We start from the raw sequence: 10,047 nt of genomic DNA, 5'->3' as shown, positions 1-10,047 counted from the left end.
GGCTTCCTCGGGATAGCGAAGATAGGTTCCTCTTGCCATCTCTCTGCCCTCCTCCGTGAAATAAGCAAACCGTCTGCAATGACTGAACACACACACACACACACACACACACACACAAACACACACACACACACACACACACACACACACACACAAAAATAGTTTTTGTAGGTCATTGTTAAGGTTGTGTTAATATTGGAATTCACAGGAAATCTGCTTCAGAATCTCCCTTCAGTATGGAGATTCCCCAACAAAGTGGAGCACCACCACTTCCTGAGATGTGTTATGTCATGCTGTGGAAGATAACAGTATATCAGTCAGAATTAACTTCCAAAGACTGCAATGAGAGTAGACTGTTTGTACTCGACTACATCATCATTTTTTTGTTGCACGTAATTCTAACTATTATTTAAAGTGTCTGCTATGGTGGATAAATACGTTAGCTTAAGGCAGTGGCGTCCCTATGCTGTTTTATTCGGGGATAAAGCCTTGGATGTTATTTAATTAGCCCCGAATATGATCTTTGAAAAAAATCATAAACATTTATAAGTAGCCTAGTCTAGATATACATAGTCCTTCTGGCAAGAGAATAAACAACAACCTGTTTACCACCTCAAGTGTATTAACCTATCCTATCCCCAGTCAGATCTGTGCGTGTGTGTGTGTGTGTGTGTGTGTGTGTGTGTGTGTGTGTGTGTGTGTGTGTGTGTGTGTGTGTGTGTGTGTGTGTGTGTGTGTGTGTGTGTGTGTGTGTGTGTGTGTGTGTGTGTAAGATCTGCCTCACTTGTATTCATTTGCAATAACTTGAATGGGACTTTAGACATTTGGGGATAGCATAGCAGTCAGGTAACTATTCAAAGCTATAATAAACCGCATATTTCGTTTATTTAGATAAAGCATTATGAAAAAGTTTGCATGCACAATAAAGCATACACATAAATTTGGCGCGCAGCATTTTCATTTTCACTCTGGGTTAAGCCCTAAGTGTATCTTTTGTGTGTGTGTGTGTGTGTGTGTGTGTGTGTGTGTGTGTGTGTGTGGGGGGGGGGGTGGTATCTAGATTGTATCTATGTTAAGTTAATCTTTGGTGTGTGTCTATTTGGTGTGTTTATCTTTATGGTGTGTATCTATATGGTGTGTAACTATGGTGTGTGCGTATCTATATGGTGTATACCTATGGTGTGTGCGTGTTGTGGCATCCTGCCACTTAAATCTCGGCCCGGGCGGGTCTGAGGTGGGGTGATTGACGGCGTATACCGCCGCCACCCACTGAGTGGCGACGAAGAGCATCACTCTCTCCCCAATCAGCGAGATTGGGGGACACCTGGCGGGAGGCAGAGGAGCCATTTTAAAAGGAGCAGGAGGACTGACATTCGGCAGAAGACCAGGAGCGAGAGGCAGCTGAGAAGCATCTGGTGCGTTTCACTTAAAAGGGAACTGGTTAAAGACTTTTTGAAGTAAAGAAGAGCATCTCATCTGAACCTGATGTGAGTATTGTGTGGCAATGCATAACTATTGGACTTGTATGTTGAATATTAATCACTGATAATGTGTGAAGGAAACCGGGGATTGTGGTGGTTAAGTCTCATTTGAAATTTGGACCATGAGTAAACTGTTCCTTCCTTCAAAGGTCTATCATGGATATTTAACTGCAGTTCTGTGAGTATCCCAACTTAACCATGAAGCATAACTGCAAACTGTAAGTCATTCATTTCTCATTACTCTTGGGCACATTGTATTTTGGCTTCCTGGTGAGTTAACCTGTTACTTGAGTATTAAGGATGTTTTATTGGTTCATGGTTTACTTGGATGTTTGGTTTATGTTGGTTTTAATGATTTGTTAAAATGGTTACAGGCTCCAAGTTATTGTTGTAAGCTGGAGTAATAGGTTGGGTTCTGATATCTTCAGTCTTCTTTCATTCTACTCTCCTGAGCTCTGCATCTTCTTCACGTGAGTCTTGCTTTACTAATGAGGGTGTGGTCTGAGTGAGCAGAGGTGCATACTGGGATACAGAGATGTCTGAAGTCTACAGGTCTGTAGACACGCCCCCTCAGGGGAAACCGAGTGTTTGAGAAACTGTCGTGACGTCAGTTACATGGACTGGAATGTTCTTAAAGATGGAGACAGGGATTCAGAAGGAGAAACACCAGGGGAAGATGAGGGGGCTCCTCATCTCAACGACTGAAACACAACTTCAGTCTGACACAACCATGGAACACATTTAACAGTCCCCTCCAGGCATCGTGACTCCTCAGGAACAGTTTCATTTCCAAGAAGGTCTTAATCTGGGGCCATCCCCAGATGGATCCTGCTCCTCAAGAGCCACCCCCCTCCACTGGGTGGTCTTCTGAACAGATGACCTCCTTCCTGTCCTCAGGCTGACTAAAGCTGCACCGTTTGCATTCAGGAAACCACTGGACTACAAAGACATGACTTCAGAGACGTTGAATCAACCTCGGACACATTTTTGGAGACGCCAAGCATAATCCATCACCAATGTGGGACGCCACTGAAGAATGTTGTACATAATTTACGTCTCTGGAGACATTGGTTGTTCTGTTATGGGTGCCCTGGCAGGAGAGCTGGGGGGGCGGGGGGGGTGATGGAATGTTATTTGGCATGAGGTTTTTACCCTGCATGATTGTTTGGCCTTTTATGGCTCAGTGGTGTGTGTGTGTGTGTGTGTGTGTTTGGGTTTGACATGAGATGGAAGATTTTTGAGTATCGCTAGGGTTCTGTGTGTGCGTTTCCCACTCACACCTGGCATGGGGTCTGTGTGTGTGTCCGCCTTGCTTTGACAGTGATAATGTTCATACGGGGGTCTGCGTGATTGGCTTGGGATATTGGAATGGTCAACTAAATCATACCTGATGGACGGCCACACGTTTACTTAAGGGCCTCCAGTAGACATGAAGAGCCCTGAGCGACGCTCCGGAGCGATATCAACACACTGGGCAGGAAGGAGAGTACCCAACTCGAGTGTAAAAGGATGCAAGTGGTGTGTTCAGATCAGTGACTTCAAACTAGGACTACACCAATCAGGATCAATGGAGGATGGACACCAAAAGGAATTCCACAAGGAGTCTGATGTTGGAAAGGGACCTAAATGGATATTCAAGATGACCTTCAGACCTGTAATGAGACGGCTCTTCCTACCTGGCTGGATTGATGGAGAGCCCTGTGGATCTTGTCTTGCTCTCAGTTGCACGTCTTCTCAGGCTGAACTGTATTTGTTTCGGACAGGCCTAGCTGAACGATTGGTTCCCTTAAATCAGAACCAATCCGGGAACTCCAGCTAGTGCGCTCTTCGAGCTGAAGTGTTGCTCTTCAGCTGAGGAGGTAAGGGAACCTTCACTGGGGCTTCAAGATGTAAAGAGGAGAATGTTTCAAAGTGTTCCATGGTACTCTGATGAAGACCGTTGTTGTGTTCTACTGGCTGAGAGGAAGAACCCACACATCTTCCTCTTGGCCTTTCTCCTCTGAGAATCCTGGCGCCATCTTGAAGGATATTCCATTTCATGTAACTGATGTCACGACAGATTCTCAAACACTTGGTTTCTCCTGAGGGGCGTTTCTATAGAACTGAAGACTTCAGACAGCACTGTATCCCAGCATGCATCTCTGCTCACTCAGACCACACCCCATGAGTAGGATGCAACACTCTAGTGATGGCGATGTAGAGTTTTATAAGTAACGTGGGAGCAGACTAAGGGGATTAGAACACAATGGAATGTCAAGTCTGTAAATCTTTAAACCATGAAGATGGTTGGATAGTTCAGGAATTGGGCTTATTTTTAATATGGGCAGTCTTTTCACTCGGATGCTCACTTCTCACTGGAGCTGTACATGTGTTGGCTGGCTGGCATGATTTGCTGTTGGTGATGAGGCGGTCAGGGTGACGTTGCAGGGCTATGGTTGGCTCTCGGTGAGCTCAACGTTTAGATTTGCTCTGTATGGTTTGTACCCTGAATAATCTAGATAATTGTAAAATGTAGACACGGTTTTGTATTGAATGATTCCAGGATTTTAGGTTTAAAGTTGTTGTACATGGTAATTTGCTTCTTCGTATGGTTTTGAGTGATATAACTTGTACACACTGGGTGCATAGTAGTAGTAATGACCAACAGCAACAAACAGATCTCCTCAAGGTAAGTCTGTTGGCTGTGTTTTTAATGAAGACCATCGCTGGACATCAGGATCTTCCTCCGTTCAGCTCAAGGTGAGGCGCTGGTTATGTTTTTTCTTTGGTTGGTTCCGGCCGGAATGTTAGGATTCCAGTCGGACGGTATGTGCTTCCTGCCGTGGAAGGTTCTGAGTGCGGTCACTTGATTTAGTCCCAATGGTTAGCATAGAACGTTGTAGTCTTGACAACCATAAGAAACCACCTGGCAGTTAGTTGGACGGGTGTCCCCTAAGGGAATCTGGCGGAACGTTCTCGCTTGTATTTGCGTAACCTCGTGCCGTTGCCAACGGAAACTATTTCAGTCGGTTTCCATGGGGAATTGTTGCCCCTATTTTAAACAACTTAAGTTTGATATTAAATACATACTGACACGTATGTCGTACAATATGTTGATAATTTCCGATGGTTGCGCAGTACTTTTACGTTGACGGGACTCGCGCTGCGTACAGAACGGCGTTCTACTTGCGGCCCCATTGTTGACATCAGTGAAGGCTGAAAATCATTTCAAGGTGGAAGACATTTTGACATTTCTTCAAGGAACCCAGCACCTGAATATGGCTGAGTAAATTTGATTTAATATCGATACTGCTTAGTGTTCTTTGTTACTTCAGCTTTTGTACGTTCTAAATATCTGCTGTCATTAATTGCCACAGAAGTTAAACCCTACCCAATAGAAGGACGTTAAACAACAACTTTGGTGCAGAGTTAGCAACTGGATAATATCAAAGCTAAAATAATGGCCGTCATTCCCACATGTTACAGTAGAAGATACTCTAGTGCTGTACAAGGTTAAAAAGGTAACATGTAGTTTGTCCCAAGGTGTCTGCCTCCTCACCCAGAGCAAGAGCTCCACCTCCTCACCCAGAGCCAGACCTCCACCTCCTGTCAGAAGTCCCCCAGAACAGGTCAGTGCTCTGGTGTGTGAGAGTCTTCTCAGGTCAGTTACAATGCATGGCCTGAACCACTTCTTTAAACTTGTGGACTGCTCTGTCTTCATTCCCAAAAAACGGGATGCTCAAGTCTGGTCTCAAATCATTTCTAGCCTGGAGTTATAAAATAATAGTTCAATTAATTGTAACTCGGTTTCGGATGAGTCAATTAAGTTTATTTTTGGGCAGATGCTGATATAAACCTGCTGTAGCTGAAAGGTGAGGCCGTGAGGCTGGGGACCGGAGGCTTGTGGTGCCAGGGTGGACCGGAGACTGAGGCTGGAGACCAGCGGCCTGCAGCACCGGACCATAGGGTAACCATCACCAAGCTCATCTGAAACACTAAAATCCACGGTAGTTTAGGTCTGGTTTTGATCATCTTATGACTTTAAATCAGTGCCAAGCTGTGATTTGAGTTAATTCATACGGGGGTTATGCAAGAGTCATATGAGCCATTAATGTTACTAGTTCTGCTACGACCGTAGACAATCTGCAGACGTCTAATTTAAGTGTTTAAATTTTAAATTTCTCTTCCAATTTACAAGTGAACCTCAGATGCAGGAGGTGGGGTGTGTTGCGTCCCCAGGTGATTTATTGCTGAGACCAACTGTGTTTTCAACCAGACCAGGAATCCATGGCTGAAGGAGCTGATGGAGGAGCCGTGCTGAAGGAGCTGATGGAGGAGTCGTGCTGAATGCCCTGCCTTGTAGAGCAGCTGCTGGATGCCCTGCCTGGTGAAGGACGTCTGTTGTGGGGTAGATGGAGCTTGACTCTGAAGTGATCATCACCCTCACTGCCACTTCTCGTAGAATACTGTTACCACAAACTACCAGCGTTTGTACCATATATACCAGACGACTACATCTGTTTTACCACATGTTGAAGCAAGACTTCCGCTGTTTGTTCCAGACCAGGACTCTGTCTGAGGAGAGCTGCTGGAGGAGCCGAGACGCTGGAGGACGACTAGGAATCGACCAGCAAGGATACCTCATAAGTTTGTATTTACTTACTGCACATGGTTGACTTAAAGCTCAAAATACAGCCGTTGCTTTGACATTAACCAACTGCCGCTGTGTTTTCTTACTAGAACGTGTTTCTGGAGCGGAGGCGAGCTGGTAGGGGAGCCGTGAATCTGGAGGATGACCATCACTCTACCAATAAGGATTGTAAGGTTGTATTAACCAAACAAACTGGAAATAAAGGGCTTAAAAATAAGACAAACTACATGTTTGTTACCAGACTTTAGGGCCAGACTCGCGCTGTTTGTTCCAGACCAGGACTCTGGCTGAGGAGAGCTGATGGAGGAGCCAAGACTCTGGAGGACGACATCACTCCACCAACCAGGATCCTTCGTAAGTTTGCCTAAAATAAACCGAGTGGACTTGTTGTAATGCAGGATTAGTTTGTCCAGTACAAGTTACGGCATACTATTGTGGTTGTTTACCAGACAAACTACAGCTGCTAATTTGTTACGTGCCATTAGAGCCCAACTACTCCTGTGTTTGTGACCTTACATTAGAGCCCAACTACTACTGTGTTTGTTACCTTTCATTAGAGACAAACTACTACTGTGTTTGCTACCAGACCAGGAATCTGGAGGACTGATGGAGAAGCCGTACATCTGGAAGGCAAATCCTGAGGACCACCAGCACTACCATCAAGGATTCCTCATAAGTTTGCATTATCTGGACATAGTGGACTAGGTAGGTGCCAGGTTCAAGTCCTCAGAATACAGTGATGCGTCCTTGAGCAAGGTGCCCTAAAGCCTGCCTGCTCCTTAATGACTTATCTTTGGTTCAGATAATGTTGCATCTTTTGAATATTGAACCTAATCAATGTCCTTGTTTGGTCCGGGCAGTCGCACCTGAGCTGAACCTCACCTGATCCTGTTTGGTCGGGGGTAGACACACCTGAGCTAAACCCGCCCTGATCCTGACATCCTGCTGGTCCCGTCTCCTCAGTTCATCTGAGCCTCGTCCTCCAGAAGACCTGCTGAGCTCAGCAGTCTGAGGCTGATGGATCAATGACCTCCAGTGGGAGTGATCTTCTTGACCCCACATGTAACCTTGTGCTTCCACACGCCTTTCCCTCACGTCTGTCACTAACCTCACTACTTCACTACTCACTACTGCTTCCTCTTTTCTTCCTTCTCTGTGGTTCAAACCGTTACACGGAAGGCGCGTCTTCCTGCCCTCAGAGGGTTTAGGGTTGAGAGTCAGGGTTTAGAGTCAGGGACAGAGCTGGTCAGGGAGGACTGCTTTTACACAAACCTCTTCACTTCACTTTCGGAATGGTTGTGACATTTTGAAAAGATTCATTTGGGAAAATGTTTTCCTATGCTTTCCTTTAAAAAATTGTATCAAACTTCTGTCAAGTGTTTTTGTTTATATATTAAAATCCCACATTGACTTCTACATGTTTGGTGCGGTTCATTTAATTGTCCTTTAACTTGGTTAATGTCAAGCTAAACTCCTGCTATACATTTAATATACATGATTGTTATTAAGCAATGTTCACATAATCCATTTTGTAAAAATGATGAAACCTCCATATTACTACAAGCCAAGGAACAAGTATCTCGCTGTATTACATCCTGGAATAAACCATCTATTCAACCCTCTAATCCAACCTGTCAAGCTGCTTTGATTTCGACTTCAAGAATTACTACTACGACTGAAAAAACACAACGCAGAGTCTGTCCGAACAGTTTAGAAATAAGCTGAAATCTAACATTCGGTGCCGTGACACCGTCTTGAAGTGAGAAGACGATTGCCTCTGAAGATTGACCTGTGATCGAGAAGACCGCGCGCCCTGCCTGGGAAGACGTATCAACGCCTGCCCTGCTGAGGGACCCACATCCACAACGCGGCTGAAACAGCGCATCTCCATGCACCACGTGGGAATCAACGGTGACTGAATCTCATTCCACACTCTCGACCAAGAGAAAAGAACAAGAAAGTCATCTTAAAATAATCTACACACACATAACTGTGATTATTTGTTTTACTATTAGGCTGCACTCCATTTGCTGAGTAATGAAGTTGTGTCATTAAGAGCTCGAAGAAGGAAATAGCCAGGGACCGAGAAAGATTCCCCCGGGCCCCAGTCCAACAGGGATAGAGCGATTCATTCAGTCCGACAGGCAGAGAGAACCTCGACCATGCCACAACTGCGGACAAATTGGACACTGGATAAGAGAATGTAAAGCGCCTCGAAAGATGTACCGTGACCGCTCCAACGAGAGTAGGGGACGAAAACCGCTCAGACAAAATGAAGGAACTATGGAAGAAATTACAGGGGCAGAGTGCTGAAGAACTCAGCCGCATATGCGAAACCAACAATAACACCGACTTGGAATGACACTCGTTAGATTTGGCACGCAAACTGACTGATAGGGGGTGAAGAGTAGGGAGTGTTTGTTATTTTCATTCCTTTATTTTCACGAGAGGTTAATCTTCGAAAGATGCTAGGACTTTTGTCACCTTTGTCGCCTATCTAAGTGAGAATTCATGTTGGTTCCTTCTTGACACAACTGCTCAGCTTTAGAACATTTTATTTGTTTTATTTTACCTTTTAACAAAGCTTCAATCATTCATTCATTCACACAAGGTTTATTTAGAACTATGATGACTGATTACTGATATAACCATTTTCGAATCAAGCGATTTATTTTTGTCTGATCATTTTTCATTGTTTATCGAATCATTAAGACAATTACAATTTAACCATAGTTGATTATTATTACTGTTGGATGCTGTGACAATGCCTCCCCCATGACTGATACTGCACTTTTTCTTTGTTTCATGTTTCATCGTACCTGGGAGATCCAGGAGACACGGACACTTGTTGAGTCCTTGGGATGTGTCCTTCAACTGAACTGTGTCTGTGTTTGTCCTGATGCCCTACTACGAACTTTCATCCTCATCCCCCATCACACCTGCGGTGGCCATCAACTGGAAAAGAACTCTGTTGCAACTGCTACTCAAAACCAACTGAGTCATGCAGTATTGTCTGTGATGTTGTTGTGCCAAGCAGAGGGAGGTGTCTGGACAGTTGGCTTTCTTGATTCTTTAAATTTTTTATGTTTTGGTTTTTGTCTTGAGGCAGCTGCTGGAGCAGAGAGCATCACAAAGACCTTTACATAGCCTTCATCGACCTCAGCAAAGCTTTTGACACCGTCAACCGAGAGTTGCTCTGGAAATACCTCTGCAAACTTGGAGTACCACCCAAGTTTCTTAGCATCCTACAGTAGCTGCATGACGGGATGCAAGCCAGAGTGCTCACAGGAGAACTCCAGTCAGAGTTTTTCAAGGTAAACGTTGGGGTGAAGCAAGGCTGTGTCTTGGATCCGGTGCTCTTTAATATCCTCTCTGCCATCACCTGCCTCTTTCACAGTGTCATGGGACATGAAGACGGTGTCCGTGTGGAATACCGCCTTGATGGAAGCCTCTTCAACATCCGTCGGCTCCAGGCCCACACAAAGACAAAGACCCGCCAAATCTGTGAGCTTCAGTATGCTGATGACTGTGCCATCTTAGCTCACAGCCCGGACTATATGCTGCACGCCCTCAACACAATAACTGATCCGTACCAATCCTTTGGCCTACAGGTTAATATAAAAAAAACCGAGGTCATGACCCATCTCAAACCCCCCAGCCCCCCCCAGTTTCCACACACACAGTGTTCCACTTAAAACAGTGGATCACTTCACTTACCTTGGCTCCACTTTGTCCTCATGCTGCTCCCTTTACACAGAAATACACACCCGGATCAATTAAGCATCATCATCATTTGGACGCCTGCGCAGCAGGGTTTTTGAAAACCGTAACCTGAAGGTCAGTACCACGGTCGCTGTTTACAACGCGCTATGTCTCTCCACTCTGCTTTATGGGGCAAAGTCATGGACCCCATACCGCCAGCACATCAGCAACCTA

The 10,047-nt window shown here is 45.1% G+C and overlaps 2 long non-coding RNA genes across 3 annotated transcripts; both read left to right on the top strand.

Moving 5' to 3' along the window:
• The first annotated feature begins 462 nt into the window (after positions 1-462).
• On the top strand, positions 463-6,107 carry LOC132452565 (uncharacterized). Of its 2 annotated transcripts, XR_009524406.1 has the most exons (5): positions 463-1,487; positions 1,631-5,089; positions 5,326-5,427; positions 5,737-5,868; positions 6,023-6,107. It is a non-coding gene; the product is annotated as an uncharacterized LOC132452565 (long non-coding RNA). The 2 variants fall into 2 exon arrangements; XR_009524405.1 differs by having other exon boundaries at positions 464-1,487; positions 5,737-6,098.
• Positions 6,108-6,180: 73 nt separating this feature from the next.
• Positions 6,181-7,533, top strand: LOC132452564 (uncharacterized). Its single transcript, XR_009524404.1, has 4 exons — positions 6,181-6,279; positions 6,353-6,465; positions 6,698-6,816; positions 6,972-7,533. It is a non-coding gene; the product is annotated as an uncharacterized LOC132452564 (long non-coding RNA).
• Positions 7,534-10,047: the final 2,514 nt, after the last annotated feature.

The sequence above is a fragment of the Gadus macrocephalus genome, chromosome 23 (assembly GCF_031168955.1).
Source record: "Gadus macrocephalus chromosome 23, ASM3116895v1".
Taxonomy (NCBI): domain Eukaryota; kingdom Metazoa; phylum Chordata; class Actinopteri; order Gadiformes; family Gadidae; genus Gadus; species Gadus macrocephalus.
This window is presented reverse-complemented; position numbering and strand designations above follow the sequence as displayed.